Below are 16,780 nucleotides of genomic sequence, written 5' to 3'. Positions count from 1 at the left end.
TTCAGTTTAGATTCATCCTCGTATCCCAGTCATTCATCATTCACTTGCTCAGTTACTTACTGAGCATCTACGACATTCCAGATAGCATTCCAGACATAGCAGTCAGGTAAACTGACAAAATATCTATTATTATGAAGGTGGCTTTTTTGAGAGTAGACTTCTTTCTGCTATGGATTTTTTTTTCCAGTTTTTTTGTTGTTACAAACAGTGCCACAATGAACATTGTAAACATTACCCCTTGTACATGCGTGAGAAGAGGAATAAAAGACGTAATATTTTGTCCCAGGGTGTAGTTTACATTTTTATTTTTGTAAACATGCTTTTTGTCTTGCAAAAAGTATTTTACTCTAATATTTATCAATATTGTTGGTAATCGGACTGTGTTACTCCTCTCTTTTTAAGAAAATGGTTACTTGCCCAATGCCAGGAAGACATATTTCAGTTTTATTTTTTAAATTTGGTTTTTCATGTTTATGAATACACTTTTGTATTTCAGGGAAGGGTTTAGCTTTATTTTTCTATATTTAAAACTATAGTAGTTATTAACGGTGTTCACCAGTGTTCTAACTCCCTTTGTTTTGGAAGGAGGCCCATGGGAAGAGTGTTCACCTCCACTCCCTTTGTTCATGTGATTTGGCTTTGGCCAATGAACTATGAGCAGAAGCAGTGTATACATACCTTTAATGTAATTAGCTTGGATTCAGAAAAGAAGTAGAGAATTGACCTTCAGTCAAGGTTCCCTCTGGCAAAATTGTGAAGCGGGTGAAGCGTTTTTATATGTCCTCTCCCTCCCTCAGTCATCCATTGCCTCCATGCTTTTCAGGGCCTCTCTCAAGTCAAGGCCCTGCAGCACTGCCCTCTGTAGACAAGATTCATCCTCTGGATTTATCTCTCCACCCAGAAAGTACAACAAAACAAACCTATCCTAAGATCCACTCAACAGAGAACACCGAAGTTTTCCAACTGCAACCATTAGGTAAATGACAATGAAATTAACTGTGGCTTTTTTCCAATGATGAGGTGATGGTAATAGATATTTGCATTATGACAAATAATAGGATAAAGAAGACTTCAAAAATTCAAAGAAATAAATTTCCAGAGATTTCAACTTAAGTAGACTGGTTTTAAAAACAGCTCTGCCAGTTTCTAGTTGTGTGATTTTTGACAAGTTGTTTGATCATCCTAAACCTCAGTGTCCTCATCTGCACAAAGGAGAAAATGGTACTTGTCTTATGGTGTTGACGTGGGAGTTAAAAGTAATAATGTACACCCTCAATGCCTAAGACAGTGCTGGCACACAGAAAGCACTCATAAATTAGACTATTATTATTGCTACTATTAATATTTGTAATAGTAACAATGGTCAATGGTTTACTTTGAGCTCGCTGAAGAAATATTTTAGGGCAAAATTCCATCCTGGCATTTCTAATATCACAGAAGAATTGTTCATTCGAGAGTTATCTTTTTTGAGGTATCGGGGTAATACAGTGAGTTCAGGAATTGTTTATTTATTAAAGCAATTATTAAAAATCAGTATCTTATTTGTAAAAGAAAATTGTCAAAATCTGCAAATCGGTAATAGTTTTACTGTATTTTCCGTCTTTATGTTTATTGTTAACTAAGAGATAAAGAATCTTCTAGCGTTCTGGAAAAGTAACAGCCTATTGTACATTTCTTTGGTACCTTAGAATCGATGTTTCCATTCATATGCCCAGTTTGAATCTTCAGAAAGAGAAGGTTGAATCCAATTAGTGTTTTCCATAGGGAGTACTGAACAGGAAAGTGTTAATGAAGGTTCTAAAGATTCAGACTCTGATTTTATGTCTTCCAAAAAGTATTTTTTACCTTCTTTCTAACTTTTCAGAATTTATTTTGCCCTTTTCCAAATAAACCAAATAAACATTTCTTGTTTATGTGATTTCTAATGGAATGAAAGACACTATATCGAAACATCTCCCTTTTAATTTCATAGATTCATAGCAGTCAGATTTTATTATGTTGTTAAATAATAATCAAGATGTATTTATTAGAAATTAAAGCAAGGACAGTCGAAATTCATGTCAATACAAGATGAAAGAATTTTCTAATGACTAAATTAAAAGACTAAAGGATTAAACTCATCCTAAGAACCAGTTAATGGTGTTGATTGTGCAGATCTCATTATTCCATGTATTATTCATTCATTTGCAAATCAGGAAAAGTGTGAGACTTAATTTTTATAAAATGTTTGATGATATTATTATTAGAGGAAGTGTATATCAATATTATTATCACTTTAATTATTGAATATGATTACAGTTTTCCTTAAACCTACTTAGTGTGGATTTACTTTTAAAAATAACTTTTAGGATAAGTTTTCATATATTGGTTTCTTTTCAGTAAGAAATAGCGTGAGTCTTGAAAATCTTCAATATTTGTATATGAATGCTAAGCAAAATTAATTTCACAACCAAATATGTCATCTGGAACTTGATTTGCAAGTATCTTTAGTGCTTCACTCATATGATTCTCTGATGACTAATATGATTAACCTAAGAATATACTTTATTGTATTATTTTTAGGTATACAAAGTGCCTTCCCAGTCATGACTGTATTTAATCTTTGCAAACATGTTTGAGATAGAAAGGAAGTTAGGGTACCCCATTCTATGAATGCAAAACTGAGGCTCAATGAATTGTCCAGTGACCCAGGACTGATAAGTGGGTGACAGTGGCACTATCAAAGTATATAGCCTTTAAGTGGGCCCATGTGCTAACCAAATTAATTAATAAAATTACTCATTAAACCTTGCATTATTCTTGAAACATCAAATCCCTGAAGTTTAACAGGGTAAGAACCATAAAAGTTATTGCTTACACTGGTTACAATTAATTTTTTTTTTTAGTTTAATGTATTTAATTTGTTTTCAGTTCTTTGAAACTTAATTGACAATCTTTTGTGACTAGGGTGCAGAGTCAATTTTACAATATTTCACTTAAAAATAATGTTTAAAAAACATGTTTATAAATTGGAAATCCCTAACATAGTTCTTAAGCCATTTGCATTTCCATCAGTCCTCTCTGTATAGATAGTTCCAATGATAGTTACATCTGGCTCACTTCCCATATCAATGCAACGCCACTGTGCATATCACCTGCATTTTCAAACAGCTTTACTCTGGAGCCCAGCTCATTATGTGTATTGCTATGACATTTTAACACAGAAAATATGTATTGTGTATGTGTGGGTGCATATATGTGTATGCATATACATATATACACATATATATGTATTCCCTTCACCTATGAGACGTATGACACTAAAGGAGTATTATGTAGAATACTTATAGCATGCGACTGCATAATTTCAAAGCATTTTATAGTAATTCATTCAGGCTTTGATTTGGAGTCATCTGCAAACACAGGATGAATTGTGTTAAATCAGGAAAAAGTGGATGCTAAAAGTTAAATTTTATTTCTGGTTCTTACTTGAATATGCCCTTTTATCTTCTTGAAATTTGGATTAGAAAGAGGCTAGCATCTGAGCGAGTAGTTCACACTTCTGGGACATAAAGAAATTTACTTTTCAACAGTGTAAAAGAGAATCCAGTAATCTTCATGTTGAGCCAAACTCTCTTTGAGTTGATAATTATTACTTGTGTTTATAATAGAACAAGAAAAAACAAAAAGTTTCTAAATCTGAAAGATCAGAGAGGCTTAATATAGCACCAAATCATCCCTTGCTAAGAGATTCCAGATGGTAGGGGAATACGAACTGCAGAGGATGCTGGGTAAAATGTATTGCCCCTAAAGCAACCAGCGTTAATATTAACAGCATGACAACGACATTACTTTCACTAGAAATGTTAATAACCTGAAAGGTTTACATATCTATATAATGTGGACTTTCGTAAGTATAGCTTCCATTTTTTCTGAAATCCTTTTGATTATGATAAACATAAATTAATCCCACTATTTCTCATTTTTTCTGATCTATGTGAAGTGATTAGAGATACAGATTATATTTGGTACCTAAAGTACCATAGTTGCAAAGGTTATGTTTATAAGATTCACTTAAATTGTGAAAATATTCTTCACTGAATACTAGCTTCTATCTCTGAGAAAAAAAATCAGCGTTGAGTTTTCCTCCTTATTATCTCAATAGCCAACTTGATAACTGGGTAATTTGTTAATGACATAATTGCACCTTTAAAAAATTCCATCACATTTGTAGTGGGTAAGTGACATTTTTAATGCATGATTTTTAAAAGATTGGCCCCTTCAAAGATTGCATTGATATGGGAAGTGAGCCAGATGTAACTATCATTGAAACTATCTATACAGAGAGGACTGACGGAAATGCAAATGGCTTAAGAACTATGTTAGGGATTTCCAATTTATAAACATGTTTTTTAAACATTATTTTTAAGTGAAATATTGTAAAATCGATTTTGCACCCTAGTCACAAAAGAATGTCAATTAAGTTTCAAAGAACTGAAAACAAATTAAATACATAAAATTAAAAAAAAAGATAATTGTAACCAGTGTAAGCAATAACCTTTATGGTTCTTACCCTGTTAAACTTCAGGGATTTGATGTTTTAAGAATAATGCAAGGTTTAATGAGTAATTTTATTAATTAATTTGGTTAGCATATGGGCCCGCTTAAAGGCTACATACTTTGACAGCGCCTACTCTCATCCACAACATAGAATAATCCTATCTGCACAGAACTTGATTGGGAGTTACTTTCTTTAACCCTTCAATAGTTAATGATGAATCTCTTTACCATACTTTTTTCTCTCCTTCAGTACAAATTTTTGTAATATTATTAGCACTGGCATTTGCTTTTCAGAAGGTGGTAATTATAACTCCAGTCAAAAACTTGTTTAAAATATTTTTGTTTGGAGTAGTTTTTCCAAGGTCAAGTTATTGTGAGGAGTGGGGTAGAAAACATTGGATCAATCTGAACACTATGAGAGACCTGCCACATTGAGAGGCAGAATTAATTACGATCTTATTTATGCTAGTTCATCACAGTGACATAAGAATACTCCTTAAAACACATTGTTAGTATTTTTTTTAATGAAATGAAGAGCTTCATACTTGCTAAGACTCATGCTGTTCAAACAGAAGGCTAGCGAGAAAGAAGATCCGACAGTGAGGAAAAGGCAAGAGTCAGAGAATCAGACTGGCAGCCTGGCTAGAGCAAGGAGAAGTGGAATTCATGGAGGTTTTTGAACCAGAGTAGATATTTCAAGGTACAGAAGGTCATATCAAAATGGACAAGCAATGAAGAGATTCAAGGAGGCGGAACGGCATCATCAGGGAAATGAGAAAAAAAATGATCCTGGAAGCCACATCCTGGAGAGAGATGAAGGAAGGGGAAGCCAGGGAGCAGACAAGATTGGTATCCAACTGCCATTTAGTAATTTCTCTACAAGGCAGAAGTCAGTAAAGTGGAAGCAACGCAAAGTTATGAACCAGAACCTCACAATTTCAAGATTTCTTTTTATTTAAACAATGTTTTCAAATTCCATATGGAGGAACACAACATTTTCATGAGTTTTGGTTATAAATTTAATCCTCACAGTGAATATATTACAAATTCATTAACACAACATTTCAAAAGAACACCTCTACCAGCTTTGGACCAACAACAACAAAAAGATCATAGGAAATATATTATTCTTTTAGTGTGGCTGGGAAAATATTTTTTATAAAATACTTTATAAGAAACTTCTGACCGAGGACAAAAGAAAACAAAATAAAGCACGTTGTTGTGGCTACATAAAGTTCATTCCAGTTTATGTTTTATTAAAGAGAGAATTGGGCAGTGTGGCGTAAGGGTTTGGAACATGGGCAACACTGAAGGTAGATTCAAAGCTTGGTGCCATCACTTTCTAGCTGTGTGGCATGAAACCAGTTAAACCTCTCCCTAATTCAATTGCTCGTATGAAAAATAAGGATAATAATCTGCGTCATTCAGGGTGTTGTGAGAATTAAACAACTAAATACCAACAAAGCAGCTGGAACTACATCCAGCTCTTACTAACACTTAGTATCTTTTGGTCATTAATAACCTAATCCAACATATGATTTCACATCAACCCTAAGTTTCCTACCAGCACCAATAATGAAGAAATTTTGGTGTATATATATACATAGTAGATAATAGCAATAAAATATATAATGATTACTTATGAAACTCTTAGTCTGTTATTCTGAAAGTATCATTGTTTTGAGTGCAGCTTATACAAGTGTTTTCATATCATGACTGAATGCATCATCTTTTTCTTTTGATTACTGACTACTAAAAATCCCTTGCTCAAGTGTTTCATTATCAGTGTTCACAGCAATATTAAAGGCCACAGTCCCAGTCGCTAAGCAAGTTCTTGATATGAGGATAGCAAATTTAAATAGCACAATATGGATAGGACAGATGAAAGGGAGAACATTGCTGCAGGCCATCTTCATTCACTTTTTCCTTTGAATTAAATCCTTGAGTCAGAAAGTAGAAGATGGAATGGTTGGGAAACTCAGTTATAGTTAAAAGGCCCACATATAGAATTCCTGTGTAATACTGCAGAAATCTTTGTGGAGTCTATCCGAAACTGGTGGCTAGAATTCTGATTAATGGCATTTCACTCAGAGAGGTGGTCCTTGATAAAATCAAGGGTTTTCTCCTGGATGACATCTATTATATTGTGAACATAACTACTTTCCCAGTAACCTTATACTGTGCTATTCAGTTCAGTTGGCAGGGTACATGTGTTAATTTTCTGGATCTACCATAGTATCTTACATTGGTGTTGGACACACAGTAGTGGTTTATTCACAGCACGAATCCATGTTACCACCAGGATCTCAAGGTAAACAGCCACTCTGGGAGTATTAGTTGATTTTTAATTACTTGCTTGAACGATTGATGTACAATTGCCATAAGTGCATAAGACACAAGGAAATAAGAGAATGAGAAATCTTGGTGCAAATTATAAGCGCTCTTGTAAATCTTGAATGGAGAAATGAAGCACATTGGAAGGATCTAAGGAGTTGTTTGTTTTTTTTTAAACTTTGTAATAAGAGACAAAGGAACTCATGCAAACAATGCATAGTAAGGGTTACTATGGGTCGGAATCGACTCGACAGCACACAGAACAACAACAACGAGAGCCAGAGCCACCTGGCACTTAGGCAGAGTTATCCATTAAAACAACAAGAAAACCTGAATGCACCTATTTTATTTGTTCAAGACATTAGGGAAATAGAGCTAGGACTATTCATGTGCACTGGAAAGAAAACGGTATAGAATGCTTTATTATTTAATTCCAGAGGTCTTCAAATATTTAACTAAGCAACCAAGAGGAGCTCTCCATAGCCACAAGCCCCTATTCTCCTCTTGTGCGCTGGTCAACATTCATTCACTGATGACAGAGTGGTGCCTAGTAAGATAGAGCCCTCGCCCAGCAGAGCCGAGTGTGGGTGTCAGCTGTGGCCATGATGGCTCCAGTCTCTTTCTGTCACTGATCATCTTTATAAGCCAGGCATGTCAGTGCTACAAACTGATGAGGTAAGTAGTGATTACGGCTAAGTGGATCCTGTTAATTCAGCAACACTTTAAAATAATTGAACATGAATAAAATGGCAAATTATAATCAAAGTCCTTTGGGAATACATTTGAAAGCTACATAATGCAACATTAGTTCATCATGACTAATACTATCATAATTAATACTAAATGATACAATAATGACTAGCTTCGTATTTTTAGCTTGACATTGGAGTGAGGGGTGGGGAAAAAGAAGATGGTGTAGGAAAGCAATCATTTTGTATTGCAATTTTTTAACTCAACATTTTCTTTCTGAATTGCTTTGTTGACTTACTCAGTATTTTGTCCAGGGCATTTTTCCATTATACTATGATGTTAAAAAAAAAAGAAAGAAACAAAAAACAGAGATAACGGTTATTCTCCTGAAGTGAATTCTAAGGTTTTAAAGCCTAAAGTGTACAGGAGGCAATAACATGTTTGCTTTAAGAGCTTCTGAGATGTAAGTAGTGACCTTTGTGTTTCCAATAATGGCTGATAATTGAATGTAGACACTGCATATTGAAAAATAAGGCACTTGTAAGGCAAGGATCATATTCAACTAGCCCTTGAAATTGAGAGGCACGGTTTATCTGAGGTTGGGAGCCCTGCCTCAAAGAACCTCAATAATCATAAGCAGTGGGGGATTACCACTTTCCATAGCGAGGGCACAGCAATTCTTGCAGCAGGTCACTCAGAACAGAAATAAAGAAACAAACTGAAGCAGAGGGTGCTCACGTGACTTTATCCCTGTGAAAATGGGTGGCAACACGAAATTCCTGAACACGGACTGGAAATCTGTGATGGTATTTTTAGTGCACTTTTGTGTCTGATTATAATCTAGGAAATAGTTGGTTGAAAAGAGAAACAGAGAAGCACAGAATAAAAAAGCTAAATTAAACACAAAAAATCTAATGCAAAGTAAAGCTAGTAGAGATGGGTGAATCTGGTGACAGCAAGGCAGTGACACCTGTTCAGTTAGTGTCTTTCCAAGGGGCAGAGCCTATTGGTCTATATAATAGTGAAGATGGCCTAAGTTCTTCAAAGTAGAAACTGACAGTCCATAATGATTTGTTTGTTTAAAAACTACGATTTACCACTTCCCTGCGAGTCATTTATTACCGTGCTGCATTTAGGTCAAGAAAAGTGAGCCCTCAGTTCAAATGCAGGTCGCTGTACTTTAGTGAACCACAGCAATGGATCTTACCCACTCAGCGATTTTAAACCTCAAGATATTAATAGCAGTCTTAATGTCTCATACTCCATCCACATCCTTTTTGCTGAATGCACTTTATATTTTACCTTCACTTTCATTTAGACAGAATGGCTGTAGCTGCGTGCAGGTTCATTTAAAAACAACTGAAAACGAGCTACACTCTCTATTTTCCATTTCCACAAAATAGTCAACAGAGGCATGACATTTGCAAGTCCCTTTTCCCTGACTTCTGAATATTTTTTTTTTCTAAAGATAAACCACGGAATCTTGTGGTAAATTTCACAGGAGTCTAAATTCTGCTTTGTAAGTAGACTGGGAAAGCAGCTTTATAAATGACAATTTGACCTTTAGTTTATGTCTTCTTTTCTTGAGTGCTGTCTTTAGCTCTGAAGGTAATCATTATGACCCCAGATTATTCCTCCAGATTCTTTTGATTATCTAAACTCCAGCATCTTTACCAGTTTTTATGGGATCTTTGACCTCCTAGGCAGCGACTTCAGTTAATTGGACCATAGTTTTTAGCTGTTAGCTTGACACTACAGGTGGTTGTGCTTTTAAGAGATATAATGCCTATTCCCTTTAGGTACAGCTACAAATTCATATTCTGCCTTAGTAAAACCTTAGGAGAAACTCATATGAGTAAACACCATGCACAGAATGGCTAGCTAAGTTTAGTAACAAACTTTTTGTGGTCACAGATGAAGAGTGCAGCCCTTCATAAGAACTCAAATGAAATAAAATAAAATTCCATGCACACTTGGCATTGTAAATCATATCTTCACATTGAATTTCAAAGGCAGATAATACAAAGAAAGATTTGCAATCTCTAATATTTGAAAATATTTCAGTGTATTGGAAAATATTCCAAAGCAAGGGGATTTTTTAAAAATAATTTCATTAAACAATCACTAAATTAGAATCTTCTTAAATAGTGATGAACAATGAATTGATATTGTTCAAATAAAATATTAAAATGTTTAGAGGGGAAAGGTATTAAAGAATTCCAACAAAACTTACCAGTTTATATTTTAGTAATGATATATATATACCTTTTGTCCAGGGCTTGAGCTTTTGCTGTCTGGACCCATAGCTGCAATTTAGGTCCTTTCTAGGCCATACTGAATGTAATTATTAATTTGTAGATCATTACCAAAATATAAACTGGGGACTGGAGAGGGGTACAGAGGCTGAGGAAGTGTATATACTTTGCTAAGTAATAGGGTATTCACACAACTTCCAAATCACATAACATCCTATTTCACAGAACATATCATGGACGTTAAGTGATGCATGACTGTATGTATGTGTGTGCCACAAATAACACCAGAAAACATGGAACTTAGTGCAAATCGAGAATTATTTCTAGGATGCTTAGATACCTAATTATAACACAAAGTTTTTTCTACATGATGTGTTCACATCAAAACAATCTCTTCTATGCAATTTTATTTATATTCTTCAACTCGTTCCATTCCTTCTACCCCTTAGTAGGAATATGGATAATCAGTCAAAGACTAGCAGACTTTTATTTTCCCTTTCTCCCTTCTCTTTCGCCCTTCTTCCCTCCCTCCCTCTCTCCCTCCGTTTCTTCCCTCCATTCCTTCCTTCCTGCTTCTTTCCTCAGAAATCTATCGTATTGAACAAAATGTTATATGTAGAAAGGATCTCAGAGATAAGCTAATCCACCAGTGTTATTGTACAGATGAGAAACTGAGGCCAATAGGATCAGCAGCTTGTTCAGGATTCCACAGGCAGTAAGATTCAAAATCAGAGTATGCATCTTCTGCATTCTTGTACATTGTTCTTTGTTCTATACCACAAGACCTGATCGGTTTAATTTCTGGCAGGCTTTCCAGTATTCATTACTCCAAAAAGAAAAAAACTTCAAGCCACACTTTATGACCATTAGTTATTCAAGTATTGTCCTCAAGGGTCCCTTTGTCATATACTCTCCACAAATGGATTCCCAAGAACACAGCATTGGAAGGCACTCTGTCATTGGAAACACTAGTGGCATAGAGGTTAAGAGCTATGCTTGCTAACCAAAAGGTCGGCAGATTGAATCCACTAGGCACCCCTTGGAAACTCTATGGGGCAGTTCTACTCTGCCTTATAGGGTTGCTATGAGTCGGAATTGACTCGATGGCAACTGATTTGTTTTCTTCTAGTTTTCTATCATGGGTGAGTGTCTGTGAAGACCAGCTTGTGATTTCAATCATCCACTTAATCATTCTTTCAATAAATATTTATTGAGCATCTACTAGGTAGCAGATGGTGTTCTAAATGTCAGGTATAGAGTGATGAACAAAAGCACTGCCTTCATGGACTTTACATTCTCACAGGGAGAAACAGACAACAAGCAAGCTGATATAGATAGATGATAGATAGGTAGGTAGATAGATAAAAATTCAAATGGTGATAACTTGATACCTGTAAGGAGAAAGATAAACCCAGGCAGGGGATTAGGAAACATAAGAAGTGGGTTTGTTGTTTTATAACGGTGCTCAGAGAAGGGCTCAGGGAAAGGAATTGAGAAGAAACCTGAAGTAAGTGTAAGAGAGCAAAGATCCAGGGGAAGAGTGCTATATGGAAAAGGTGACAAAAGTCGGGGACATGCTTAGTATGTTCTAAGAATGTCCTAGAACTTCTGTGTGGTAGGAACCAAGAGAGTGGGGAGAACAATTGCAGGGAATTTGGTGAGAAATGTGTGTTAGAGAGAAGAGGGATGTGGGTGGAGGCAGGTTCTAGAAGACCTTACGTTGTTGTCGCTGTTAGGTGCCATTCAGTTGGTTCCGGAACGTAGAGACTCTATATTCAACAGAACAAAACACTGCCTGGTCCTGTAGATCATGGTAAAATTTTAGTTCTTTCTGAGAAAGATGGGAAGCCATCTGAAAGTTTTGAGCAGAGGAGTAAATTGCTGTGACTTACGTTTTAAAGATATCACTCTGGCTATTGTGTTGAGAATAGACTGTAGCAATACCAAGGGAAAAGCAAAAAGTCTAATTAATAAGCTACTGCTTATTATAATTATCCAGGAATACATTGCTGGCAGCTTCAACCAGAGATGTAAAGACAGAAATACTTAGAAGTGGTAGGATGCTGGATTCATTCTGAAGGTAGAGCCAACAATATTTGCTGATGGTTTGGATGTGGCATATGAGAGTTGAAGAGATGCCTCTGAACCATCTAATTAGATATGTCAAGTAGGCCACTGGATATATGAATTTGGTGTTCACAGGAGAGTTTTAGATGTAAGGTAGATGTAAGGTTGTGAGTTATCAACTTTAAATGTAATGTAAAGTGATGAGACTGGATGCTTTCACCTAGAGAGTGACTCAACACAGAGAAGACATCCAAGGATTGAGCTCTAGGACACTCCATAGTGCAGACACGAAGGAGATGAAAAGGAAACAGCAAAGGAATCTAAGAAGGAGAGGCTAAAAGGTAGGAGGAAAACCGTGAAAAGTGGTGTCCTGGATTCCAAGTGGAGAAAATTTTAAGATAAGGAAGAATTAATTGGCTGTGTCAAATTTTTCTGCAAGAGTGAGTTAGATGAGCACTCTGGGTTGTACACTCAGTTTTGTAAGAAGTGGTCATCAGTGATGTTTCTAGAAGGGTTTGGTGAAGTGGTGGGAACAAAACCTGATTGCAGTTTTTAGGAAGGGAGAAATTACTCCTTTCACATCCTACTGGGGTGATTGTGTAAGGACTCTTAGAGGAGGGAGGTTAAACCAGGCCCTAAATATTGGACACGATTTTGACAGACAGACATCCTGGGAGGAACAGTGTTTCAGCTAAATCAAACTGCTTGAGAAAAGACATACTGAGGGAAGTGCAAAGCCTGCTACAGTGAGTGACGGCACCTAGGTTAATGTAGTTAGATGACAGGGAGGCATAGTTTGAGGCAGGACTGGAAGCACTGAGGCCAGAATAGAATACCAGGATATAGAGTTTAGACTTTTTTCCTGTGTGTGGAGTTATGACAGAGAATACTTTAAAGCAGGGTAGTGACACCATCGGATCTCAGCAAGACATCCCTGGTCCCAGTTTAATGGATGGAGTGAAGGAGGAGAGGCTGAATGCAGAGGCCACCTGAGTCACTGCTATAATAGCTCAGGAGAGAGAGAAAGTATGAACTAAGGCAAGGACAGCTGAAACAAATGAGAAGCACAAATGGGCCAAAATATTTTGGAGGTTTGACAGGATTTGTTGGCTTCTTGGAAATATACTATATATCCAGTATGAGATGGGGAGGAAATTTTTAGCCTAAGTGCCTAAAATTTTTGGTGACGTCATTATTAACCAATGTAGCCAAGAGGACCTGCAGAACAATGAACCTGTAGTTAGAACTAGATGATAGCTCAGCCTATGCTGCTAACAAGGTTTGTACCATCCATTTATTCTCCCCTATCTTTCTTTGAGGAGCCTTGGTGGCATAGTAGTTAAGCACTCGGCTGCCAACCGTAAGGTCAGCAGTTGGAACCCCCTAGCCCCTCTGCAGGAGAAAGATGTGGGAGTCTGCCTCCGTAAAGGTTACAGCCTTGGAAGCCCTATGGGGCAGTTCTACTCTGTCCTATACAGGCATACCTCATTTTATTGTGCTTTGCTTTATTGCGCTTCACAGATACTATGTTTTTTGTTTGTTTGTTTTTAATTGTGCCTCAGATGAAAGTTTACAGCACAAATTAGTTTCTCATTTAAAAATGTATACACAAATTATTTTGTGACATTGGTTGCAATTCCTGTGATGTGTCAGCACTCTCCCCTTTTCCCTTTCCACACCACCTTCCCTGTGTCCATTAGTCCAGTTTTTCTGTTTCTTCCTGCCTTCTTCTTTGCTTTTGGGCTGGAGTTGTCCATTGGGTCTTGTATAGTTGATTGAACTAAGGAGCACTTTCCTCACGTGTGTTCTTGTTTGTTTTATTGTTCACCTTTGGCTGAAAGGTAGACTTCGGGAGTGACTTCAGTTCTGACTTAGCAGGGTGTCTGGGGCCACAGCGTTGGGGGTTCCTCCAATCTCTTTCGGACCAGAAAGTCTGTTTTTGTATGTGTGTGATTTGAATTTTGTTCTATATTTTTATCTCGCTCTGTCTGGGACCCTCTATTGTGGTCCAGTGTCACAGCAGTTGGTAGTGGTAGCTGGGCACCATCTAGTTCTTCTAGGCTCAGGCTAGTGGAGGTTTTACTTCATATGGTCCATTACTCCTTTAGACTAATATTTTCATCTTGTCTTGGTTTACTTCATTCTCCTTTGTTCCGGATGTGATGGGACCAACAGAGGTACCTTGGATGGCTGCTAGAAAGCTTTTAAGACCTCAGATGCTACTCACCAAAGTGGCGTGTAGAATATTTTCTTTATGAACTATGTTATGCCAATTGATCTAGATGTCCCCCAAGACAATAGTCCCCACCCCTCAGTCCTAGTAACTCAGTCCCTCAAGGTGTTGATGTGTCTAGAAAGCTTCTATGACTTTGCCTTGGTCAAGTTGTGCTGACTTCCCCTATATTGTGTATTGTCTTTCCCTTCACCAATGTTACTACTCATCTACTATCTAGTTAGTGATTTCCCCTCCACACCCCTCCTCTCCCTCATAACCATCAAAGATTTTCTTTTCTGTGTATAAACTTTTTCTTGGTTTTTTATAATAGTGTCTCACACAGTATTTGTCCTTTTGTGATTGACTTATTTCACTCAGCAATAATGCCCTCCAGATTCATCCATGTTGTGAGATGTTTCATGGATTTATCATTGCATACTATTCCATTGTGTATATTATCATAATTTGTTTATCTCATCTGTTGATGGGTACTTAGGTTTTGTGTGACTTGTTTTATTGTGATCTGCTTTATTGTGGTGGTCTGGAACCAAACCCACAATATCTCCGAGGTATGCGTGTAGTGTAACTATGAGTCAGAATTGACTGGACAGCAATGGGTATCTTGCTTTAGCTCTTGTTCTCACTCTCAACTTCAGTTTCAACACATATAAAATGATGAGTTGGAGTCTGAGATTCATTTAGTGGCAGTAATCCATGACTTCAGATATAATGATAAGGGTTTCAGTTTTAGTCGACTGAGTGTGAGGTATCATCAAGAAATCATCAAGCAGGGACTTCTGGGCAACATGGCTCTATAGTCAGAAGCACCACGCCATCCCTCCGCAGCAAAGATCAGAAAAACTAAGTCAAACAGAGTCACACGTCAATCCTGAAATCTTAACCATCAAATGAAGAGGTAAAGAACTCAGCCAAGCACCGAATGGAATAAGAAACTGACCGAGAACAGAGAGCAAGGAGAGATACATGCAGAGGTCCCCTATCAGCTACAGCAGCACGGATCTGCCTTCTTGGACTCTTATCGGAGATCAGCAGATAAGAGGTATGAGAAAGCAGCTTCAAGGAGCTTCCAGCAGGAGGGAGAACAACCAGTAACCAGTGATATAGGCTTTCCCACCCCCCACCCTTCTTCACCCCCACTTAGCCTCCTCTGTTTTCTACAGCCACAGTCTCTTGGACAGGAAGCACCCCAGTGTCACTTGGATTCCACCCACCCACAATGGCTGGCTCCCTGAGTGACTTTTGTTGGCTGCTGGTGTTGCTTTTTTTCTGCTTCTTTACATTTCTTCCTTACCTTTCACCACTTCCCCCTCCTTTCTCTCAAATACCTGGCTCCGTGTGCCATCTTTGCTTCTTACTGAAAAGCTGCAAGATACCGCTCGACTGTGAAACTGCTTCCTGGCCTGTGCCACCACAGTGTTGGGACCCCCGGGGCTTTTTTGTTTGTTTGCTTGTTTGCTCTGATTTGTTCTGTTTTGATTTGTTTGTTTGTTTTCTTTTCCTTTTCTTGGCTTGGGAGACCCTTCTAGCCAGGCAGTACCACGTGGCTTGGAAGCTAGTCCCTTACTCTGCACAGACGCATAGGGACATCCCTGGGGGCATTTCTTTTTTCTTGTTTTTTTCTTTTTTTCATTTCTTTGTTTAGTTTTCTTCTCTCTCTTATTCCTTTTTTGTCTTTCTTCATTTCCAGTTTCTTGATTTATTCATTTTTTTCTTTTACCTTTTTTCTCTTTTTTTCATTTTTGTTTTTCCCCATTTCTCAGTCTCTCATCTCTCCACTCCAATAGCAAGCTCCCTTAGCAATCTTTTTTGTTTGTGTGTATGTCTTTGGCTCCTGTTCCTCTCTCCTCTCTCTCATCTTTGCCATACCCCTCTTAGCTCCACACATCACAATCTACCCCCTCCTTCCTGCTTACCTGTACCATGTGCTGAACATCACACTCTCAAGCAACACAGGCACGGCCTACTAGAACCTGCCCTGCACTGATTCCCGGTCCGCACTGTCAGCCCTGGTACATGCCACAAAAAACCTATCTCAGCAACTCCTTTCAGCTGGGCCTGCCCTGCTGTACCATACCTGAGTGACTGACCCTGCCCATTGGAGAAGGAGGTGAAAGGTATAGTGCCCATAGATGAGCAAACAACAAAGAACGCACAGCCCGCATGCTCAGACATAACCATATAAAATAAAAAAGCAGGACAAAACAAAAAAATCTACAATCAATAAACAAGGAAAATAACCACCGAATGCCCCAAAGACAGCAGACAATATCAAAACATTTACAAAAACAAGACAGGATGGTTCCAGTAGGTGTCCAAAGTAAAACACCAGATGACCTTCCAGTAGAAGAAAAGGCACTAGACCTAACTGATAGGGAATTCAAATCTCTAATATTCAGAATTATCCAAGAGTCGAAGCAAAAACAGACAAAAATGAGGAAAAAATGCAAACAAATTCATGGAAAATACAGACAAAAAAAAGAAAGAATTCAAGAAAATAATACAGAACAAAATGCTAAAATAAATTCACAACTAGAAATCATACAAAAACAACAATTAGAAATCTAAAAGATAAACAACAAGATTTCAGAAATGGACAGTGTCATAGAAGGGCTGAGGAGCAGGTTTGAAACGATGGAAGATAGGATCAGCGAAATTGAAG

The sequence above is a fragment of the Trichechus manatus genome, unplaced genomic scaffold, assembly GCF_000243295.1.
Source record: "Trichechus manatus latirostris isolate Lorelei unplaced genomic scaffold, TriManLat1.0 scaffold00230, whole genome shotgun sequence".
Classification (NCBI taxonomy): Eukaryota; Metazoa; Chordata; class Mammalia; order Sirenia; family Trichechidae; genus Trichechus; species Trichechus manatus.
The sequence above is the reverse complement of the archived record's forward strand: the minus strand, read 5'-3'. Positions refer to the sequence as shown.